The 25,077-nt window shown below is 41.5% G+C and overlaps 1 protein-coding gene across 1 annotated transcript in view; it reads left to right on the plus strand.

Annotated features, from left to right (window-relative positions):
• Ust (uronyl 2-sulfotransferase) overlaps positions 1 to 25,077 on the plus strand; it is a 256,159-nt gene that overhangs the window by 78,877 nt on the left and 152,205 nt on the right. The window lies entirely within an intron of this gene.

Raw genomic sequence — 25,077 nt, forward strand, 5'->3', positions numbered from 1 at the left:
ACCAAGTTTCTTCTTACCTCTCCCTCTGTCAGTCCAGCTGCCCAGGATTCCAGTTGCTAGCTCACGAATTTCATGGATCAAACCCTTCAGTATGTACATCTCTCATTTCTTTCACGCAGTATATTATTTTTGATGGGCCATGATGTCTACCAGGTTACCAGTTCGTACATAGATTCCTTTTTACTGCTGAGTAGCATTCTATTTCATGAAAATGTGTTCATCTAGTCTCTTCCTTTTGTCAAATACATGGATTTTTTTTCCTCTAGCAATGAAAATCTAGAACTCTATCCATGTACCATAGTGGCACGCAGGTAGCTTTCAATTCTTAGAGTTGGCAACAGCCTCTCAAAAGTGGGGTAGTAGATTGGTGCTACCCAAGGAGAAGGGTATTGTCTCTCCTATGTGAACAGGGCTGGCCAGTCTCACTGTTTGTTGGGAACAATATGAATAGGCAACATGGAAAAGTACCTGAGGACATCTGTGGACATCAAAGTGTCAGCTAATTCACCCCTGCCCTATTATCTTTAGAAAGTTGCTCATCGTATAGATTTTATCATGAAACAGTTTGACCACACACTTAACAGTTTAAAACCATACCTATTGATTAGTTTGCAGTCCCTGTGGATCTCTTTCACGGGGCTACCTTGGTTTGCTGTGGAGCAGATGCTTACCCTGGGACAGAGTCTCTTCCAAGCTAGAGTGGTTGGTGGTAGAATTTAAGTCCAGGTGGGTTGTTGCACTGAAGGCCTCAGTTTCTTGCTTGTTCATTGGCCACCTACATATAGTTCCTTGTTGTCGTAAATGAGTCTGATACAGTTGCTGCCCTGGCATCCATTTTTAAGCCTGACATTGGTTGTGTGAAATCCAGTTGTACACTGTCTTCTTTAAATGTGTCGATGTTCCCACTTCTGGTCCATTTGTTCTTTATCCAAGGACATGAATACCAATGGGTGAAAGGAACTATGAGGTTATTTTGTACACTGGGTGCCATAGATGGTTCATGAAAATGCTTTTTAAAAAGTGGAAAATACAGATATTATGAAGAAAGTAGTTGTTTTGATCCAAATTGGGTATTAAAGTTTTTACTGTTCTAATGAATGGTGTAAAGAAGTTCCCCCAACACAGGGACGCTGTTCTGGGTAAATTATCTGCAGTTAATGTCCCTGTTAAGGAAGATTGATAGGAAAGCATGAAGCGATTTCGGATAAACACTTCTCAGTGGGCTCATTCAGTGTCAATGAATTGAGTCTTTTCTATAATCGGCTACTGGACAGAGTCATTGCTCTGAAATTTGCTATGGACTGAAGAAGAAGTAGACATTTTCAGAGTGACCCTATAACCCAAGTGTGGGAAACAAAACTTTCTGGCAATAAATTTCTTTATCTGAAATGGAATGATTAGTCCAGACCAAACACACACACACGCACCCAAACCTAAGGTTCCTATGAAACTAAACCATCTATATCTTTTGGGTGGTCTTTTTAATTAAGAAAAACAGTCAGTCACATGTGCAGAAAAATAAAGAGCAAGCTAAATATTTCACTTGTTAGGAGACCTGGAAGATGTTCAGGGTAACTGAGCCTTCTCCCCATCTCCATGCTATGTTTATTCTGCCTATCCTTGGCCACTAAGAATTTTTGAGTGCCCAAAGTGTTCTTAAATTTGAACCAAACACAAAAATTCCTTTACAGTCTGGGGGAAACACTATTATAATTCTTTCATATTTCAGAATGTTTTCAGAATCTAAACTCTACACAGTTAGACTTGTTTTTGTTTTTTATTTTTTGTCAGTTGTGGGGCCTGAATTCTGGGTCTGGGCGCTGTCCCTCAACTCTTCAGCTCGAGGCTAGTGCTCTACCACTTGAGCCACAGCACCACTTCCAGCTTTTTCTGCTTATGTGGTGCTGAGGAATCGAACCCAGGGCCTCATGCAATGAAGGCAAGTACTCTACCACTGAGCCACCTTCCCAGCCCTTGTTTTTTTAAAGATACCTACTTCTTAAAAAAGAAGGAGGAAGAGGAGGGGGGGGGAGGAGGAGGAGGAGGAGGAGGAGGAGGAGGAGGAGGAGGAGGAGGAGGAGGAGGAGGAGGAGGAGGAAACTCAGCAGTATAGCACATACTTACAGGCACATGTTTCTGAATCTGATTCTCAGCAGCAATTTTTTTAAAAAAGTTATCATCTCAAATAAATGGAAAAGAGCACATTTACCACTGCTGGTTAATAAGAAACATTAACAGATATTAACTAACAGATATTGCAAAACTTCTCTTGTGGCATTTCTGTTCATTCTAGACTATTAGCAACCCTAAGTCACCTCTTTTGATGGGTACAGATTGAAAGCAATCTTAGTTGCAAAATACTATTGGTGCTGGCTATGACATGTTTATTATGTATCTGGTCCTGCTCTATGCAGTCTACATATATATATGTTACACATATTATGTAGACTCACATAGCCATCTGCTGAGGGGAGATATCCTTGGACTTGGAAATGCCAGCCCCATGTATTTCCCTTTGAACCAGCACTTACACCTTGCTCCTCTTTCCTATTAATGAGTGAAATGAATATTTGATTCATGTTCTCTTTGTATTTATAGGAGAGTAGTGTTATCAGGGTTTGAAAATGATGCTTTAATAAAGTCCTGTTGATTTAGGAACTACCATCACTCAACCTGAATAGAGGAGGTAGATGAGATATGGGAAGCTGAATGGCCCAGGGCTTGGTAGTTTGTTCATGGTGAAGCCAGCTGTCACCAGTCATGCTACGTCTGGTCCAGAGGGATTTGTTTTCTTTACTTAGGCCATAGCCACCCTTCTGACATTAAGAAACAGAACCCACAAGAGTCCAAGACAAACCAGTGCATTGAGCTTAAGGAAAACAAATGAACCACAAAAGCAACCCTCTTTCCAGCCTGGCCAAGCCAAATCTCTAGGGTAGGACAGCCCATACAGGAAAGCCCACACTTCACTGTTTCAAAGAAAAGAAACACCCAGCCAAAATGGCCTGGTTAAAATTCTAACCAATGGAATTCTGGGAAATGTCTCAGGGACATCTTGAAGTGCAGTGTCTAGAATGACAAGTGGAATTAGAGGAGCCAAGAAAGAGAGAACAAGAAGAGCCGAGTGGTTTCTGAAGGGTAATTGTGGTCTGGATGGTGTCATGGACTCTGCACTGACACCTGTCTCCATCTCCTTTTTCACTGGCCCATGAGGCAGAGGTCATCAACAGTGTTACATCAAGAAGCTAGTAAGACTCTCCTACCAGATCCATTCTCGGCCTCTTTCTTGGCAGTCTGTGTGGCACTGGGGGAACTGGGTTGGATTCAAGCAGTCTCAGAACCTCAGGCTTCCTCCTTTGAAGCTCACCGTGATATGAGGATGACCTTTGAACAGTGAGGATGCTCTTTCACAACTTGTTTCTGTGAAGTGAGGGGCTCAGGACTCCTTGGCATTGTTTAGAGGAGTTGATAAGGGGAAGATGAAGACTCAGCCGTCCAGTGTGTACCCTGTTGGCTAGGTTCATTCTTCTCCTGGACATCTTGAACAAAAGTAGCTGCCATAGATATTTAGCCTGGGGCAGTTAGCCAGCTGCCTCTTTGCATTGCCCTAGTTTGCTTTAGTTTAAAAACAAAAACAATGTGGGGATGAGAGGGGGAGATAGGAAGGGATAGGAAGGGGAAACAAAGGAGGAGGCAACAATATTTGATAAGAAATGTAAACATTATCTTGCCCACGTAATTGTAACTCCTCTGTATGGTATTTTCACAAAAAAAAAAAAAAAACAAATAACAACAACAAAAAACTTCAAACAGGTTGGGTGCCAGTGGCTCATGCCTGTAATCTTAGCTACTCAGGAAGGCTAAGATTTGAGGATCACAGTTTGAAGCCAGCGCAGGCAGGAAAGGCTGTGAGACTCTTATCTCCAATAAACTACTCAGAAAAAGCTGGAAATGGCACTGTGGCTCAAATGATAGAGTGCTAGCCTTGAGCAGAAGCAGATCAGGGACAGTGCCCAGGCCTTGAGTTCAAGCCCCAGAACTGGCTAAAAAATTGTGTATGTTTATATATATAACATATTTATGTATCATATATGTGATATACAGACATATATTTATGGGAGCTTTTCACTCATAATAAATTATTTCTATTGTAAAAACAATTAGACCCTACCAAGACAATGGGTCAAGTAAAACCATAAAAGTCCTCTTAAAGCCAGGCACCAGTAGCCTTGCTCAGGAGGCTGAGCTCTGAAGATGGCTATTTGAAGCCAGCACAGGCAGATGAGTCTTTTGTGAGACTCTGATTGCCAATTAACCAGCAAAAAGCTGAAAGTTAGAGTTGTGGCTCGAGTAGTAGAGCACATGTAGTAGGGACATGGAGGGCATTCGTCAGGCACTGGCTGGCTCCAATTGCAAATGGTGAAGCTGGAATGGCTGGTCAGCTGGGATGTTTACTGTATCCACTGGCCCAGAGGCTGCCTCTGGTGAGGACCAGTAAGGCTCACACAGCCTATGTCTGGGAAAGGTTTGGCAAGATGACTTTTCAAACCTTGGTGCATGTAAGAAGTGAGGAATCTCCTAAGACAGACAGCGCTGATTTACTTCATAGCCCAAGGAATCTGGCAAACCAGTAACCAGATTCTCTTGGCAGAGAGGATGGTTATGAATCTGTGAAGAAAATGCCCACGTGGTCATTAAAGTCAGCGATGTTTAGAAACAGACGTGGACAAGAGAGCACGGGTCTTTCCTTCGGGAAGAAGTGGCAGCCCATGTAAATAGATAAATTACCCTGAATCTATTGAAAACACATGTGGAGCTCGCTTAACTGCTCATCTGTGTTTACCTTCCTGCTGCCAAAGCTTGTGGTGTATGTCCTGGATGTGGATGTGTGTAAGCTATCACCACACAGGAAGCCAGCTTAGCCTTGCTTATGCCGCGTGGAGGCTCCTATTCTCAAACTCATTCATTTTCCACCGGAAAATATTTCACAGAAATATATACTGTATTAGTGTGCATCCAGAGAGAAACAAAATCAGTTTTGCTTTGGGTTTTGTGGTGGTGGTGGTTCTTCCCTTATATGAACAGGGTTCTGAGTTTTGGTGCCTGAAAACAGCTATGAGAAGCAGGGTGCTAGTGGCTCATGCCTATAATTGTAGCTACTCAGGGGACAGAGATCTGAGAATCAAGGTTTGGAGCCAGTTGGGGCAAATAAATCTAAGAGATTCTTCTATCCAAATGACCCACAAAAAGCCAGAAATGGAAGTATGAGTCAAGGGGTAGAGCTTCAGCCTTGAAGGGAAAAACGAAGTGAGAGCCAAGAATCTCTGAGTTCAAGCCTCGGAATCAGCAGAAAACAAACAAACAAAAAGTACCATGAGACAGGCTTGCTTGTCCCCTTACTTACACTGGTGATCTTGTCATTTCTGTTTCTCCTTTTCATTGGTGTCCAGACAGCAGCTTCTCTGATAAGACTTTGCTGTCTCTCCAAGGCTCAATTGGTTATTTTTTGTATGTTTTTTTAATTGTAAAAATGCTGTACAGAGAGGTTACAGTTACATGAGCCCGGTAATGAGTACATTTCCTATTGAGCATTGTTGCTTCCTCCTTCGTTTTCCCCCTACCATCCCTTCCCTCCCGTGAAGTTGTAAAGTTCATTTTCCACATAGTGTTTTGTACATAGTATTGTGTACATCTCATTGATATAATCTGTATCCATTTTTAAGCATTTTGGTTTTTCCCTTCCCCTCCTTGAATTGGAGAAGTGTATATACAAGATGCAGGCCACTGACTTAAACAGTGAAAACAGGGGTTATACCGTGGGGGAGGAACATAGAGAGCAACAACAACAACAAAATCACATGGTACCTTATAAACAACAATAGCAAGAAAGAAAAAAGATATTTGTGTCCCTATCTTGAGGTTCATTTCGCTTAAAATCATCTTATATGGTCATATGTACATAGCTTTTGGCCTTTTCTGCTTGTCCTACACATGTACTAGTTCAACTGGTTATTGTTCCTCCTCTGGCTACCTCAGCTTCCCACTTTTGACACAAGGTTTCACTTGCCTGACTAGCAGTCTCCAAGCCTGCAGATCATATGACCCTTGAAGGTCAGAACCAGACTGACTCGTCTCTAGTGCAATCCCAAACACTGAGGTCAGTGCCTGCCACACTATTTCACATTACTTGTCTTCTCAAAGCCAGTTCTTTACCAAGTAATAGACCGAGGATGGAGGATTGAGTATTGGGGAGACTGGGGCTCAAAGCTCGTATTTCCCGGTTATTTGGGATGAGTGTGTATGTAGGTGGCAGGAGATCATAGAGTAGAGCAACAGGCAGCGCAGGTCTAGAAGGCAGAATGAAAGATTTCACAAGTCCCTGTCATTAACTATTATAATTGACATTGCCCTTCTGTATGGGTGGACTCTTGAGCTTTTCCACAGTGCACTGCGGGGAGTAGAGCCATTCTTTCAAAACTTGCCCATCTTGCCAGGGACTGGTTTATAATCTCCTTTGATGGTGTCCCAAACCTTTACCCTGGGTTCATTCCCCTTTAGTCTGAGCACACAAGGGAGGAATTTATGCCCAGTAGGTGTCTTGGGCCAAGAGAAGCTCATCACTGATGAAGATGGGACAAAGGAAGAAGGCCAGGAGTGGGAGGCCAGGCGAAGGCCAGGCCAGATGGGTGAAGGTGTGCCCCTGGAGCGGGACTTTTTTAGAGCCTAAGGAACCAAGGATGATATTCATACTTCAGAAAAAAAAATAGGCAATTTCTTAGGGACAATGAGATTAGTTGAGTAGAGAGATAGTGATGGTGTGTGGTGTGTGTGTGTGCGCGCGTGCGCTCACATGTGTGCATGCACACCTGGGGATGTGGCTGCAGGTACGGCCGATACAAGGCTGTGCCTGTGTGTCAGTTGTGCACACTTGACCTGGAAGTACTTCTGACCTGACAGATGTCATTTGATGAGGGAAAGTGTTTCATGCTTGGTACTTCCACAAACCATTCCGACTTCCTACTACAACTTAAGCAAGTTGCTATCAACTTTGCAAAATTATCTTGTGATTAATGTTGGATCAGGGGAATGTGGCAAATATGCACGAAAGCACTTCATGCTGAATAGACAGATGGAGGAAAGTAGCACCTAGCACATCTGCATGGCATTGTGCAATGTCAGATTGTACCTCAGGGTACTGAAGTCCTGTTCACAGGAAGCAGGTAAGGCAAGACGAGACCTGCAAAGGTGCTGTTTACCAAAAACGTCCTTAACACTGTTTTCCTGTTAGCTACGTCAATGCCACAGGAAAGATAGTGGCTTCCTCCTCAGGCAATGACACTAGGTCTCAGGGTTTCTTCTACAATCTCTTCTCTAGTATCAGGGGCCTTCTAGGTAAATAAGTCTTTATCCATGAGCTCTTCACTGTGTTTAGGAACACGTGCCTTTGAGCTGAATAGAAAAGACAAATTGCGAGCATAAGCTTGCCCTGGTTACATTTCAGATTAGTCTTTACACAAAGGTCACTGAGCATTGAACCTGACCTGCATCGTCGAGAAATCACCAGTTTTCCCTTTTTCCTCCTTGATTCAAAGAGGTAGCATTTGATCACAATTTCTTATCATTGAGTCACTAGAGAAACCCAGTGAGCTCTTCGTGATGCACACACACACACACATCCAGGGACACGTAGACTGCATGTGTTTTATGTGTACGTAGTTATTTTAATTTGAAGGAGAGGTTATGAGGAAGCCAGGGCTCAGATTCTAGCAATTCTTGAAGTACTATTTCCCTTTCAGAAATTTCTAGGTGTTTTGGGAAAGAAGGATCACAGATGCTTCTCTGCTTGTTAAATTTGTTTCTGGTCTGGTCCAGGCCTGCGTGGCTGTGGGCGGAGAAAGTACAGGTCAGGGATTCTCCTGTCAGTTGATGGAGAGAGATAATCACCAGACCAACGTCAGGCCTGGAAAAGTCTGAGTGTAGATTGACTACAATCTGATGGAATGATATTGTGTAAAACAAATAACTCCCTTCTTAGACCAGGAGGGCATTGTGTGAGAATTGGTAGGAAAGCTATGCAGTGATGGAGTAATTACTAGGTATCCTTGGCCCACTTCTGAAAATGTTATGACCGTCATCACAGCAAGGGACAGAATGGTCATTTGAGAAAGGGGCATGTTTGCATGTTTAGTGTTGGACAGCAAACGCGTCCAGTGTCTTCACCCTGCTTCTTCTTCTTCTCTGCGCCAAGCCAGCAGGGGCCAGAGAGGCTGGTGCATATTTCCTCTGTAACATTCATAGATTTGGTTTGCATTATGGACACAGTTGTTTTATTCTTAGAAGATGTCAAATTGAAGTTCCCCAAACGAAAAGTCCTGATTCAGGGCTGGGAAGGTGGCTCAGTGGTAGAGCACTTGCCTTGCATGCATGAGGCCCTGAGTTCAATTCCTCCGCACCACATAAGCAAAAAGAAAAAAGCCGGAAATGGCGTTGTGGCTCAAGTGGTAGAACGCTAGCCTTGAGCTGAAGAGCTGAGGGACAGCGCCCAGACCCAGAGTTCAGGCCCCATGACCGGACCTCCCCACTCCCCGCCCCCGCCCCAAAAGTCCTGATTCAGATTCTGCAATGTTTAGACTGAGTACTCATCAGCACCGTGAACATGATGTTGATATGGCACCTGTGAGCATCCTGTGGCTGTCTCTACTAAGGCCAAGTGACACACAGTGGCACACTCTGTTTGGTGTGACACATTTGAGGCTGACTGCTGGGGGAGGAATTTGGCTCTCATGGCATGTAGGGCATTGTTGTAACATTAGGGGTCTGAATCGATACTCAGAGGGATTCTTGGGGCAGGATCACCGAAGGACTCACCTTTTTCTCCTCTCCCATTTCCTGGAATTCATTTCAATAAGGGACTCACTTTTGAAACAGTCCTTCACATGCCCTTTGATTCCAGTGTAAGGGAGATGTCTCCTCGGAATAAGTCTTCAGGAAAAATGAAATGTTCAGTATGGTGTTGAATTCTGCAGGGGAAAAGCTGAGTATTCTCTCCAGCTCTTTGTTCTTTAATGTCATCTGTTTACTTTTTACTTTTAGGATAGTGAATGCAAAGAAGAGAGCATGCCTAGTGGTTAAACAACTTTGTCCGTGCCAAAGTGAATTCAGCACGCAGCTGCCCATTTGAATTTTTATCTAGGGCTTGCATAGACACATAGATGTTCATTATATATATTAGATGTTCATTATATATATTTCAATATGTATGTGTATGTTTGTGTACATATGATATATGTGTATAGGCAGACGCAGTCTTTCTCTAGAAGTGGGAATTCAAAGGAGAAGCAAGTTAGTATGGTTTAGACCTTTGGAAAATAGATTTAATGAAAGAAGAGAGGCAGGTATAGCTAAAATTAGAGTGGGTGAAATCAGGGGATAACAGTTCTTTAAATAAAAAATCAAATTTCTTACAACTTGATTGAAATGTTTAGGTACTGCATTTACTTAAAAATAGAATGTCTTTCAAATTGAGAACACACATTTCTGTAGACAAATTTCTCTTGCATATCTGCATAGCTTTATGTGACATTTATTATTTATATAACTTTAGAACATATATATATATATGGATATACACACACACACACACACACACACACACACACACACACATAGGAGAGAGTGTGTGTTAGTTTTAAATCACTGCCTACACATACTTTATAAAAGCTATGCTAGCCCCAAACCTTACTGCTGCCACTGACTTGAACATCTTTTTCAGAATCTGTGCCTTTATCACTCCACGTGAGAGATGTAGGGAGAGGGTGGGTGTGACTGGGGGAACCTGTTTGAGGTCTGCCCTGTCCCTGCCACCCTCCACTTCGCCCTTCCTGGGCGAGTGTTCTGAGCGCTCTGTGGATTTGTTTCCTCATCTCTAAGATGAGAAATGCATCTCTACCTAACACTGAGTGAGACAGTGTGATTTCATGAGTTGCCTAATGCATGATTCATGGCAGGTACATCATCAAGACTGGTTCCTTCCTCAATTTTCCTGTACCTCAGAACAAGATCAAGGGCTCCCTACCTACAAATCCATTTTCCACTGCTCCCAGTTTCTATTAGCTAGTATAATTTAATTCTCTTATTTCCAGCTTTCATCACTGTGGTTTCATTAGCATATTCAATTTTTCATGTTATTTATAGCCCAGCATTATTATTTTTATAATCCGTACCAGTTATTTTTGCTCCAGTGCTTCTTTGCACTCTCATGAAATATATTTCCATTGTTGAGTGGTTTCTTCAATTATTCTCTGTTACATATAAAAGCACTTGGATGCCCTTCTATAACTTATCTTTTTTATGACCTCCACAAAATAGGATCTTTCTTCTTGTTTTACTTTGTTGTTAGAGATGTAATGGCTTTGCTTGATTTCAAAACATTCAAGGCTTCCAGCTCAGCTGCTGGTCTATAGTTTCAATGGTAAGACCTTGGCTAGGAAATCTTTAGCAAGAATCTTTCAAGTCTCATATGGCAACTCTAACTCCAATCCTTATGATCTCCAACTGGATGCAGTACCATCTGCATACCACACCATCTCCATACAACCCAATTCTTACCACTGCAGTTGGCATATTTTCGTGTTTGCCTGCTCTTCATCATAGGAAAAAACTTCATGATATTTACATCATTTACCTGGTAGAAAGTTATCCCTTAAAAGAAAATCTTGTTTTTGCTTTAGTCAGACTTTCCATTCCTATCTTTTCTTTCTTTCTTTCTTTTTTTCCAGAGCTGAGGACCGAACCCAGGGTCTTGACTCGCCAGGTGGGCACCCTTCTGCTGAGCTAAACCCCCAGCCCCTATTCCTACCTTTTCTTAAGCAGTGCTAAAATCTCTCTCTCCCTCCCCCTCTGTTTCTCTTTCTCTATCATCTATCTGTTGAAAGCCACTTTATGTGTCAGATTCTATACTAAAAGGAATCCTACCACGCTAAAATATCATCTTGATATCAGCATCGTTCCTGAATAATATATTCATACTTATTTGTGTGAGTGACATCTTCATGGCAAGAAAGGCAGGTTTTGCCAGGTGACAGTATGTTTGCTTGTTGCCATAAGGGGTCTTCAGGAAGTCCCGGATCTGATCAGAGCTCTGGAAGGAAGGCTTGGAAGTCACTCCCAGCCCGTGTCCACCCATCCTGGAAGTCTTCTCCTTAATGTCCAGAGGGAGGGCATTTAGTCTTGGCTCCTCAGTTCTACTGGGTTGGCACTGTGAGCAGAGGCTCTGCTCCTAGTCAGGCCACCTCCTCACTCTGTCTCCTGGTGAGCTGTGGTGATTTTTGGTAGGACTAGGTTTATTCAATTGCTATTTGAGGATATATATATATATATATATATATATATATATATATATATATATACACACACACACACACACACATATATATGTGTGTGTGTGTGTGTGTGTGTGTGCATTTTCTCCTATCCAAGTACTAACCAGGCCCGATCCTGCTTAGCTTCCGAGATCAGACGAGATTGGGCGCGTTCAGGGTGGTATGGCCATAGACTATATATGCATTTTCTAACAAGCAATTGAAATGATGGCAGCCTGAACATATTGAGAATTTACAGGTATGGTTTTCCACCAGAGAAATGCTTTATATTTTGGTACATTGATGGACTCTGATTTTTTTCCAGCCAACTTATATTGGCCTTTCCTTCAAATATTAGATCTGCTTCCACCCTCAAACTTTAGGTCTTTATTGTTTCAAAAGTGAGTGACTCACTATGACTTTGAAAGCTATTAATATTTCCAGAGCAATGATGAATTCAAGGTAGCAGGGCTTTTAGAAAGGTCTCCTTTGCTGGGTAGGAGAAAGCATGCTTTCCCATCTCATTTTGTTGAAAGGCAGAGTTAAGACTTTGCTAGAAAAGAAACCAATCCATTAAGTGCTAAAGAGTATTTATACTGTATCTTACAGAATAATAATATAAGTGTAGGAATACTCACAAGTTCTGCCAGGATTTAAAAAAAAAAAACCTACACTGCATGTATACCCAGGTGTAACTTCCTTTTCATAAATCCTTAAAAATATTGAGGAAGACCATGTCAGGCCATTCTCGGGTATAATCTTGATGTATCTAAGATGGGGAGCTAGTGTTTATATGTATGTGATTATTTCACAGAGGTTTTCTTTATTGTACCATGTTTTATAACTGGCTCTATTTTAAATATAATGGTAAGAATTATACTTCATGAGTAGGCTTGGCAATTTATCAATGATAATTTTAGTCCATCAGTCCTGAGAAGTAATTTTTATTTTTTTCTCTTTTATGTACGGACGGAGAAACTAAGTCTCAGAAACGTAACCACTTTGCTCCAGGTCAAATCCATTAAGCTACCTTGGACTATTGGATATCAATACCCATATTCTTCCTTTTATATCGTTTCTCTTGTACTTTCAGTTCACTTTTGGCAAGTTCACTTTCTGAATTTTAAGAACTTATTTGTTTGCCCTTGTCTTGTTTTTTTTTTTGTTTTTGCTTTTCATTTCTTTTGTGCTGTGCAAATGTGCATATGTAGAGTGACATGGACATAACCAATTCTGCTTTAATCTAACAGTATTATAGTTCTAGGAATCACAAACCTCATCTAAATCCTATTAAATCTGTCACCAAACAGAATGAGAGCAATGAGAGGAAAAGAGAGATAATGAAGTTATTGAAACCTACTCTCTTTTAAGACAGAGCATCACGCTCAGATGTTATAACCCCTAGTTAATTTTGTGAGGATTACTGCTCCAAATGGTTTCTTAATTTCCACTGCTCTTTAAGAGTCCTCTCTTACATTTGAAGACCTCATAAAGAGGAAACCATGATTTCTTTCTGATGTTATTTGAAAGTTTATGCGAAAGCTAATCCCAGATGGGCTACTTCTGTCTACACCACAACATCTGTGTAAGAGACGCTTGGCCATCAACCCCTTTCAACCACACGCTTTCTAAATGACATCAACTTTCACAAGCAACTCTTCAAGTGGATTATGCATGTGTGTATCTTGTTAGTGCAGTTTATTTGCAACACCGAGTAGAAAGGGTCCTTCCTATTCCATTTTCCTAAAGCGTCTGAACTGGCGAATGACAAAGCCATTTCTCTGTCAAACAGATAATGGATTCATTTAGACTATAAAGACACAGTCTCATTATTGGTGGCTGCAAGCCATTGCCCAAACACCCATTAAGCAGAACACAGAACTGGAAACAGAAAAGCTTTTGCGTCCATTTCAAACTTCGTATGCTTTCACACCGGCCTTCAAGTTGTGATTCATAGGAAGTCCCAGAGCCCACTGATTCTTCACTGCTTAGTCCTTATACCCTACCCCAGTTCTGGGGTTCTTTTTCCTCCTGCTTTACAGAAGTAATGTTTACACATAAAGTACCCTCACAGAACCCAACCTACCAGTAACCTGCCATGCATAGGCAGTGCCCTGAGGAGGTGTGGACTTGGAGTCCTGAGTCCCAAGTCACGTGACTTTGAGCCCAGCTTCCTTGCTTGTGAAGGAAGACAGTTGCTCTGCCCTAAGATGGCACACCACGCACACTTGAGCTCATGTTAGATATGCCTGGAACCTCTTGAACTTTTGTGTGCCTCTTCAACTAGTCTTCTGATCTTGAGTTCAAGGTCACGATGAAATAAACATTCTTGCACATCCCTTGGCTGCATCTTCTGCAGGTGCCCACACCCTAGCCAGGTGCCACGGCCCTTTTCTTGCTTTCATTGCCCCTCCTTTCTTCAGCCCTTCCTTCTTCACAGCTCAGGAGCTCCCTGCCAGGAAGCTTTGCCCAGCTCCATCTCAAGGGAGAAATCTGTATAGTCTCCTCATAGTTCTTCACATTGCCTGGTTCTCTCCTGACCTGCATTGTCAACACAGACTGCCCATCTCCTGAGGTGTTCTTCTCTTCCCATCTCTTCTTCTTCTCTTCTGCCTGTGGCCTCTGCTGTTCCTTCTACTAGCTCCCTAGACTCATCCTTCTCAGGCATAATGACTTACTTTGTAGTCACTTGTTTTGGTGTCTGTCACCACTTTTCTCTGCATATTACAAAGGGACAGCATTATGGATTGTCCTGTACACATGCTCTCCTAAAGGCATGTGGTAAAGCCCCAGTTCCCAGTGTGATGGTATTTGGAAGAGGAGTGTTTGGGAAGTGATGAGGTTTTGATGAAATCTTCAGGGGGCTCTGATGGGAGTATTCAGAGTACTGTCTGTCTGTCTATCTGCCATGATGGGACACAAAAAAGAAGGTAGCTGTCTGCACAGCAGGAGAAGAGTGCTTACCAACCCTGGACTGTGATGGCACACTGCTGGTGAACTTCCAGAACTTCCGCAGAACTGTGCGAAGTGCAAGTGTGTTGTCCAGCAGAGTAGAGCTGGATAAGAGCATGATGGGTGAGATTGCCCCTGTCCTGCATCTGATGCCTCCTGAGACTCAGCATGTCTGCATTTCTGTAAAAGAGCCATCACACATGTGTTTGATTCGTTGACATTCACAGATATTCCTTCTTTTTCACAACCATGTTAAGACTTGCACATTTCAGCAAAGGCTGAAAACTCCCTGCAGCCATGTGCAGAAGGCTGTGGGGTCTGTCTGGGAGTGGCCTTCAATGTCTGAAGTGTATTTAAAATTAAATCTCTAAATGATGTATTTTTTTATCCCTTGAGAAAGAGTTTGATTATGTCAGAGAAGCACAACCATTCTAATTCAAGTTTACAGAGCAGCTAGGTGATGGAACTTGATGATTTTGATCACTTAGGACCAAAATTGGCATGCATTTTTCCGTTGTGAGCAATAGTCTATTATTTACCTTATTACCAACTAACCATGTGTCTTAGCGTAATTACGTAACCTCTCTGCCTCTCATTTTCCTCTTCTGAAATCATATGATATGGATACACAGGCTTTTGTTCTCAATGGGTGATGGGTGTTGACACTGCCTCAGGAATGTGTCTAGCTGTTGAGTTCTCAGTGTCATACACAGAACTCCGATTCACTCTTATTAGACTGCCCTGCCTCAGAGGAAACAATTTCTGTCAACACACCATGGTCCCTAAACTAGACTATCTGAGCAAGGCAGGGAGTTGGGGTGTGAGCAAACTGGTACCAGGGTCAAACCCAGGAGCACCTGCTGATTAGCTGTACAGCATTTTCAGGTCCTTTCCTTGTCTGGGCCTCACTTCTCTATTGTAAAATGGAGTTTCTGCCTCCTAGTATTTCATAGGAGCTGAACGGTGTGAGGTCTGTACAGTGCTCTGCTTAGAACAGCATTCGTTTTTCATGGATGATGACAATGGGCTTGCTGATTGTCTTCAGCCATCTTTCTTTATTTCTTTTATGGGAAATCCTGGATGTTGAATGGTGCTTGTCCTTCCTGTCTTCCCTTATACTTAGGGATATGTGATTACAGTAACATGATAAAAGGTGTTGATCCTCATGATGGACACATGGAGTCTAGAGCCTGTTAAAAGAAGGGGACTCACCTGCCTGCTGGGTAGAGGTTCATTTGCAGGCCTGGGGGGGTGCCAGGTTAACAGGTTTGGTCAGCTGTATTGGTTGATATTAGTATTGACTTTAGAGTAAGAACCTAATAGAAGGAGCCAATCTCATGGTTATAATTTTAGTTAAAGAAGGCTGAGATCTGCCAGTTCTAAGTTCTAAGTCAGCCCAGGCAAGAAAGACCATGAGACTCTTATTTCCATATAACCACCAAAAAGCCAGAAGTAGAGCTGTGGCTCAAGCCACAGCTTGAGTATAGTGGTAAAGCACTATAGCCTTGAGTAAAAGGAACTCAAGATTAGTGCCCAGGCCCTGAATTCAAGCACCAGTAACAGCACAAAATAAACAAATAATTACATAAAAGAATCAAAGCCAAGCACCAGTGGCTCATACCTGCAATCCTATCTATTCCAGAGGCTGAGATCTAAGGATTACAGTTTGAAGCCAGCCTGGGCAAGAAAGTCCATGAGACTCTTATCTCCAATTAACCAGTAGAAACTGGAAGTGGCATTATGGTTCAAAGTGGCAGAGTGCTAGCCTTAAGCAAAAAGTTCAGAGACAGTGCCCAGACCCTAAGTTCAAGCCCCACAACCGAATTAGAAAAGAAAAATAAAAGAATCTAATAAAAGGGAACAGAAACCCAAGAGGTTATATCTGTCTTTGATCTACCATTCCTATCTGTAGTAGATCCTATAATATGATTACTATGAATTCCTGAGCTATTTGGAAATAATTTATTGTCATTATAACAACAGAGCACTGATCATTTGATTAAAAAAAAATGTTTCTTCTGTAAATTTACCTGGGAGATCCCAAAAGGTATAATCAGATTTCATCAAAAGAAGAGCTGCATTCTAAGATAAGACCATGTTTTTGAGCTGGGAGTAAAAGGAGAGAGCACCAGTTTGCTTTTACATGTAATTGAGAATGGTAATCACTTTCTAAGCCATTAATTGGTAGCTGTTTGATTTGGATATTATTATTCAGGGTATAGAATGACCATTTTTCACATTTTTGGATCAAGAATATATTTTCAGGGCATCATCGCTTTTGTTGACTACTTAGAATGAGCATATGAAATTTGTTTTTAAAGATGTTTTAAAGTCTTTAAATATTTACAGGTAATAAAGCCACTTGTTTTAAATCAGTGGAAAATAATTTTATATAAGCCTTAAAAAAACTAGTGTAAGCCATTTCCCTCCATTACCATGTTTTGGGACTGTGTTAATTATAAGAAATGGAGCTACAGGAAAGACTCAGCACACAAACCCCTCATTGTGAATGAGGGCTGGTGTGTTGACAGAGACTGCTCAGAGAACTGCATCCCATGGTAGGTGGTGGAAAGTATGTCATTAGCATAGTTTTTTGGCAAGGACAGAGCTGGGGCTGTGGTGTTTCCTTCTACAGTAGCTCTTCATTAGGGATATCTTATCAGAAGGCCAGACTCCTTGGGGGAGATAAACCCACATGATATTGGGGACAGGTAATCAGAATCTTGTGTGAATGACTTGCCCCAAATGAAAAAAAAAAGAGGAGATTTTATTCTCTCATGGTTACAAATTTCAACAATGACCTGGAGGAGACTTTGAAAGGAATAGCTTGTTTGACCAAAATCAACACAATGTAAAGGTAGTTTGTTTTGTTTCATTTTTTTAAAGCAATGCTAATGTGTATTACTCTAAGGGAAGTGAAAATTAAAATGTTTTTATTCTTTAGCGAATAATTCAGGCAAAAATAGTTCTGCTCATGCAAGATTACAGAGTCAAGAACAAATTCTTTTCACCAATGTTCCCAAGTCTATTTGCATATTGTGAAAGCTAGTTCAAATAACTAGGGAAAAAAGTTGTGCATTCCAGAGGAAATATCAATATTGGATATTGGAAACTAGATGTTGGAAGTCACAGAAAACATCAAATAATTATTTTATATTATTACTCTTATACAATAAACTAGTTCCCTGACTTTAAGATTCCCTTTGGTTTCCTAAATAAATGAGAAGTGCAATTTCTCCCTGCTGCAAGAGGAAGAAATAACATCTGTTGAGTATTTACCAGGTGCCAGACAGGCACTGTGCCAAGTGCTTTATATACCTAATAGATTTAATTTTAAATGTGCATTTACATTAAATGTATTTCATTTTACAGCTCCTCTATGACTTAAAATTTCCATGCTACAAATAGGAGTATTAAGCCTTAGGGAACTTAACTGATAGTTGCAAGTTCACTCAAGTAAAGGACAGGTCTGAGATTTGAACCAGGTCCTTTGATTCTGGATGATACAGCTTTGTTCCCTCTGATTCTATGGCTACTGTTGTTTGGCCCCAGTCAGCTCTGTTAGTGCTTTCTTACCAAAGCCAATAAGTAAGATTCCTGGATTCTTTCTACTGTGTCTCTCACAGAATGAAGACTGTTTCTATTTGAACTCCACAGCACCTTCTTTGGGTCAGCCATTCTAGCAGTTTCTTCTCTAGATGGGTCAGCCATTCTAGCATCTTCTATATATAACTATTTGGATTATGGCAGAGGGTTCAGGTTCCCTACCTCTTCTGATGCCAGGTGCATGATATGGAAAAAGGGGATGTCTCTTGGGAAAGGGACCAGATGGTATCTTTGCTTTAGATTTTCCAGGAGTCTCTTCCTTTCAGATCCTGTGGGCCCATAAAGTAAGTGTGTGTGTGTGTGTGTGTGTGTGTGTGTGTGTGCGTGATATTTGAGGGTCTCCAGGACCTATGGACTATCCCAAGTTGGTTAAGTGGGGTGGGATCTGGGGAAACTCCAGGTAGATTGGTGACTTGCACTTACCTTTTTGGTTCACCCATGTATAAGAGGTTTAGAAGAACAAGACACTGTTTGATAGATCTATATTCTGAAACTAGAAGCACTGAAAATCATTTTTGATTGTGTCTTTAGAGTCTCAGTAAGGTATCAGTGGCCCATGTTGTTTGGCCCATGTTGTACTCGAAACCCTGAATGATCTATTGCCTGGGCCCTCCATGGATCCTGTAGTCAGCCCAACTTCCTAGTTTCCTTACCCCAAGGAGCTAACCAGAACAACTGAATCAACCTCCATGGTCTCAGGAATCTTTATGGTCAGGTATGCTATATCAGAATTGTCCTGTGTTGTGACGGTTGTGCAGAAATCTCCTGGCACAGATGATAGAGGTGTGGCTCCTGATTAAAATGAATCTGGATAAGAAACCTTTTTTTTAACATCTGAAAAATCTGATTTACCTGAGCTACAGAGTATATACATTTGTATTGTAGCTAGTGGTTTGCAACCTTGCATAGCCATTAGAATCACTGGAGGAACTTAAGGAAATATACAGTGCCAGGGACATATCCTAGAATAATTAAATCAGAATAGCTAAGTCTGGAGCCTGGCACTGACCTTTCTTAAAGCATTACCGTGAAGTGAGATGCACAGCCCGGCTGTAGAGCCTAAGCAAGAAGATGGTGAGGCCAAAGAGGCCTTGCTCATCCCACGCTGCCATTACTGGGAATGCGGTCAGTGCTGCTTGGAACACGTTAGGTGGATGCCTGTTGTGTGCATGTATCATTCTGAGGATTCTTCATAGAAATGGAACATCTCAGGTGTTCCTTACAAGAAGCTGTGAGCTTCTTTAGTTTGTAAAGATGTGTATATGGAAAATTCTGAGGATGTCCAATGATGTAACCAGAGTGGTATGACATTTCTCGGAGCAATCTCTACTACACGAACACACTTTAAGTTTGTGTCTGGGTTTTCATATTCACTGGATAGCCCATCTTGGTTCTGCCAACAGAGACCTCGGTTTAATGTGGTAAACAGATGATCTTAAGATTGGAAGGCACAAATCTTAGTCTTCTCTAGTGTCAGACTTCAAAGGAGGTTTTGGTGTTTTTGTTTTTGTTTTTTTAAAGTGTATCTTGAATAAAAGTAGTTTGCAAGATGATGGAAGTAGGGACACTGTGGTATCACAGCGGCATGGGAAGACCGGTGGTGTGTATCAGTTCTACTGATAACTCCCATGAGCTTGACTTCACATCTTTTCACATGTGCATATGACCTCTCATGTTCTTTGTGCAATCTTCTAAAATGGTCTAGGATCTTCTTGGCTTCTTTTGCTTTGCCCTTTAAATAATGAAAGGCAGGAAAGTATTTCTGATAAGCAGAGCAAGTTTATTTAAAGGTGAAAGGGAAACCATGTAGAAAGAATTAGCAGACTCCCCAAGTGGGGAGGGAATCTCCCTGTCATCCCAATAGGAGGGCATCCTTCATCCCCTGCCTATGGGAGGATGCATCTTTGGTTTGATTTGTTAAGTGATAGTCGCTCACTGCTGAAGGCCTTTTGATTGGATGTAAGTTTCTGTCTGAAGAACTTCTCCAATCCTGGGTGAAAGTAGGAGGACTTGACTTCTGCTTTTGTATCTGGTATGATACAGGACTCAAAGTCAGCCTCCCTGGGCAGGAACAAGAAAGGTGATATATATGTTTTGTTTTCCTCCATGTGGGCCATTGTCCCAGTCATCTTCTATCCCTAACTGTCTAACTAGGGTCTGACACCTATCTCTCATTTCCTGAGACATCTCCACCACGAAGGGCTGTGTGGATAAGGTGGTATGCATATTGTGTTATAATTCAGCTGATGCAAAATGTAGTCACAGCACCATAGCTGTTGGTATGGATGTGTAGTGTTAATAATATATTATATATAGGCTATAGGACAAAGCAGTAGCAGTAACCCCAGGACCAGCGTGTGGCTTCCAATCAGAAGCCTCCCTGCCTCCCAACTTGAGCAGCCTAATCACCTTAAATTCCTAGAAGAGGTAGAGCTCTATGATGCTCTCAGTCTCTCTCTCTCTCTCTCTCTCTCTCTCTCTCTCTCTCTCTCCCCCCCCCCCATTTGTTGGCAAATAGGGGACAGGTTGAACCCTCAGATTCAACCCATAGTAGGAGTAGAAAAATGGAGTCTGTGCCCTTTATTCTGCAACTTGACAACATGCCACACACACACACACACACACACACACACACACACACACATATTTTTTGTCAGTCATAGAGCTTCTCTTGCTCAAGGCTAGCACACTACCACTTAAGCCTCAGCACCACTTCCGGCTTTTTCTGTGTATGTGGTACTGAGGAAGCGAACCCAGGGCTTCATGCATGCTAGACAAACATTCTACCACTAAGCCACATTCCCAGCCTGTATTTTTTATTATCAAAGGAAGGCCTTGAGAGGAACAGGAGTCTGGCATCAGAACCCTAAAAGTACAGAGTACCTTTTAGAAAGACAGGAAACCAGGTGCTCCTGTGGCCTCTGAGAGTGAGAACAGGCCTGAGCTCCAGCTGTGAGAGCAGGCTGTTGAGGGTGGAGGCGTACCGATGCATGGTGGCGCAGGTGGTGTCAGGTGAGGGCTTGTCCTGTCCAGGCTCCTTGTCAGCCCTCCTCAGCTTTCTTTCTTTCTTTTTTTTTTCCATTCACATCCAAAGGCCCTAAGAGCTTAGGTGTGCTTTGTCCCTGGAGTTAATACTGAATCCTCTACCTGACAGGTCAGACCAGCTAGGGCTGCTTTGATGCCTGAGAACCTATTTAGGGTGGCTTCTTGTTGATAACAGTTCTTCCTTTGATCTCCTCAGCGAGCAAGTTACCCAATACACTTTCAAAAATTCCGGCAGTTTGGTTAGCCTTGCTCCCTGAAAGCATAAGATCTCAGGATGAAAAGCTGTACCAAAGTACCAATGAATCATACAGTTGTACCTTTAGAGAAGACTAGATTGCTGTTTTCTTTCCCAGAAACTATTGTTTCCTCTTTATAACCTTTCTTTCCCTTTCTGAGTCTCTGTTGACAGCGTGAGGTGTTTGCAGCTTTTGGGGTCTGATGAATCACAGAGGCCTAAAGTAACCTGCTGGGGGTGATGATGGATCCAGGGTTCCTGTGTGCAGAAAGACACAGTAAACATGGCTGACTCGCTCTCGGTCAGAGCATTTGATTTTTTTTTCTTATTTTTGGTAGGAGGGCTTGAGAAAGCTCTTTTTTTTAAGTAGTATTTTTTATTATCTTTCATTGTACAAAGGCGTTATCATTTAACCTGTCAGTTTATAAGTACGTCTTGATTTTATCAATCTCTCCCATCCCTCCCTTCAGTTCTCCTAGTTTCAAAGATGACATCTGATTTATACGAGTCTTATATAATGAAAGGAAGGAGGGAAGAAGGGGAAAAATAAGGAAATAATTCATTATCATAAAATAGTTTTGTGTTTTATGGATCAAGGAAGTTTCAACAGTAATTAACCTTTGGGGGTTTGAGTTCTGTGGTTATTTTTTGGCTGTGTGGCCTGACAGAGTGATGCTTAACTTATGCTACCTTCAGGGCTTCTGGTGAGGAGTAGATAAAACAAACTTTCTAAGTGCCTGGCAAAGAAATGGTCAACACTCAATAAAGGTTAATATACTGTTCAGTGGTAAAGATAGGAATTTCACTTCTAGGTCTTTCTATAGGGTAGTAAGTACTCTGTGAGTGGTGATTAAATATATATTAAATACATAGAAAGTTTGAAAACTAATATATGACAGCACAGTCCTAACCATTTTCTTTCAGGTATTAGGAATCTTCATTATGCTTGTCAGCACTTTCTGATTTTAAAGTAATGTTCAGTAAAGGAAAGAAATAATGCAAGCACAACAGTTAATAGTACCTTGAACAAATGTCTTGGGTATGGAGAGCCATTTATGCTTGTTATTCTAGTTTTTAGGAAGTAAAGATAGGAAGATCACAGTCTGGAGCCAGAATCAGGCAAAAGTACAAGACTCTATCTGAAAATTAAACTAAAGCCAAAAGGGCTAGGGTTATGCATGAGGTCCTGAGTTCAATCCCCAGCATTGATATGTGTGTGTGTGTGTGTATGTATATACATATATATGTATATATACGCACATATGCATATATACATATATATGCTTATGCATACACATGTGAATATTCATGAAATATATGAATATGTATAAAAATTATAACCATTTTGCTGTGATCACTGTTTTCTTAGTTTCAGTATTTCCCACATGTAAAACTTAACGTATTTATATGCTGAGCTAAAGGGATGCTAAATATCTCAGATCTACAAGCTGTGTTAGTTTCATTCATTAGTAAAAGTAGTTTCCCACCCTGAGTTAAGTGCTATGTATTACATTATTTACTCCCACACCACATCTGTGAGCTTATACCACCATTATCTTCATTTACTCAAAAAAGAGATGCTGAGAAGATAAGAAAATTACTCAATGTCATGCTGATTGCTAAGGTGTCATTGAATTAGGGGGGAAATGATGAAGACTGCTGGGCGATTTTTTCTTTTCTAAGATCTCCGTTCCCTTGTAAAACTGTTGCTAATTATTTGGTCAAGGAGTAAGTAAGACTAATACACAAGTAATATTTCATTGCTTTAAAAATCATTGCAAAAAATCATGGCAAAGACTTCTCATATAGACAGTGAACTAAATATTTCAATCATTAACCAACTACAAAGTATCTTAAGCTTTTTCAGGATCTGTTCTAGGAATTCTAGCCATGTTCAAGCCAGAAAAGCCCTAAAATCCTATTCCCAGGAAGCTCATAAGCTGAATGTATTGACAAACAGATGTGTTCAGAGAGGGCCTGTTCAAGGAAGTGACAATTGAGTTGAGCCTGAATGGAATAGGTGGGGAAGAATTTTTCTAGAAGAGGAAAGAGCCATTCCAAAGGCCATCGATTGGTTGACCATAGATTGGTGTGTTCCAGGCAGAGAGGAGGCTGTTGTGACTAGTGGTGGTAGGAAGCAGGAAGGGGGTCATGGGGGACCTTACAGATCCTAGGAATGGTCTTAGAGACATCAGTTTCAAACAGAACACTAATGTAATCTGATCAATAAGGTTAAAAATCTCTTTGCTTATTCTATCAATACAGAAGTATAGTATAGGGAATTTCCTGGTTGGACCAGGGGGGTGGTGAGCCATAGTTAAATTTGAGTTATAATTTGAAGGTTAAGCCAACAAGACTTGAGGTTGGTAAGTGTGAGGTTGGGCAAAGAGATGGATCATGGGTGACTCTTGGGCTTTGGCCTGAAATAAAAGGGACATGCTTGGGGAAAGAGATACATTGTGCAATGCAGAGGTGACAGTGATAGGGGGGAATGGACCTGACCTGTGAAGTCTGAAATGTCTTCAGATACCCAAGCTGAGGAGCTAAAGCATTTGGGGTCCCTGGTCTGGAATTTGAGGTAGTGATCAAGCATTTAAATTATTTCTTACTACGAAGTACATTTAAAAAAAAAGGAATTTGGGATCTTGTGGCAAGTTTTAGTATTCTAGAAATGTTGTGTGGTTGGAGCTCTCCTTGGCCCTTGAGCTGAAGCCTAGAGAACATGCTGGAATGTGTTTGGGGAAGGTCTATCCTTTGGTGGGCAGATGAGCACTCACTGGGCGCATTACTGTAGAATATTACTAAGTGGTTCTCTAGACATAGGTAACTATAGTCATGTTCATGCATATCCTTTTTATTAAGTCTGACCTACAGTCCTATTTATGTGCGTTCCCAGCTGAGTTCAACGCAGTCACTAGGCTCTGACAAATTAGTTATCACATTCACATTTAAAAGATTCCATCATCTAGCCCAATCATAAGCCTGACAGGTGTTATTGTTGTGTCTCATACATTAAAATTGGACCCTTATTATCCCTTTGTTATGAGCAAATGGTCAATTAGAATACAATCCCTGTGGACATCAGGTAGGTTATAAATCAGAAGGCTCCAATGAGAAAGGGATGGATGCTCAGTGTGGCAAATCCTATTAAGTGAAACCCCACATAATTATCACACTTGGATGTACTTCCCTGATTGAACTGTCCCTGGCTTAAACTGCTCCCTTTTGTATTCCAATTTCTTAAGTTACTTTGACTTTATCAAAAGCACTTTTGTCTATTGAAACTCAGACATTTCTTATATTCCATAATCTGTTAACCTCTGTAAGTATCCTTGGGTTTCCAGTATTATCTATATTTTGTTCCATTAGCAAGTCTTGCCATCTTTACTTTTCTGGTATAAACAATTTCTCTAGACTCAGAAGAGTTCCCTTCTCTTGGATAGACTGCCTTCTTGGCTTCCCCAAGTGGCCCATTGTCTCCAGCTGGTGCACCTGCATGCCTGGTCTCCATGAAAGATGAGATGGCGAAATGCTGGGTAGGATTTTCTGATAAGCAGATGTCCAGACACACCCTGGAAAAACCAGTCTTTCCTTTTTGTAGTAGAACAGCGTGGGACTCTGGGGAAGCTACTGGATTTCTCTAGACACCTCTGTTTTTTCCTTTGGAAAATGGAGACTGCTCTAACCCACCTCTGATATCTGAATCAGATAAAGGAACAGCTTTAAAACACTTAGCAAAGTACCTGAGTGCTTTAAAAAGAACAAATAATACTCCCCAGAGTAAGGAAACAGTAAGCTTGCCCTCTGCCAACTCAGCCAGCAGGGAGCTAGCTATTGGTGAAGTTAATCAAGCTAGACTGGGAGAAGGAAGAGAATTGC

The sequence above is a fragment of the Dipodomys spectabilis genome, unplaced genomic scaffold, assembly GCF_019054845.1.
Source record: "Dipodomys spectabilis isolate Male_0828 unplaced genomic scaffold, ASM1905484v1 ptg000001l, whole genome shotgun sequence".
Classification (NCBI taxonomy): domain Eukaryota; kingdom Metazoa; phylum Chordata; class Mammalia; order Rodentia; family Heteromyidae; genus Dipodomys; species Dipodomys spectabilis.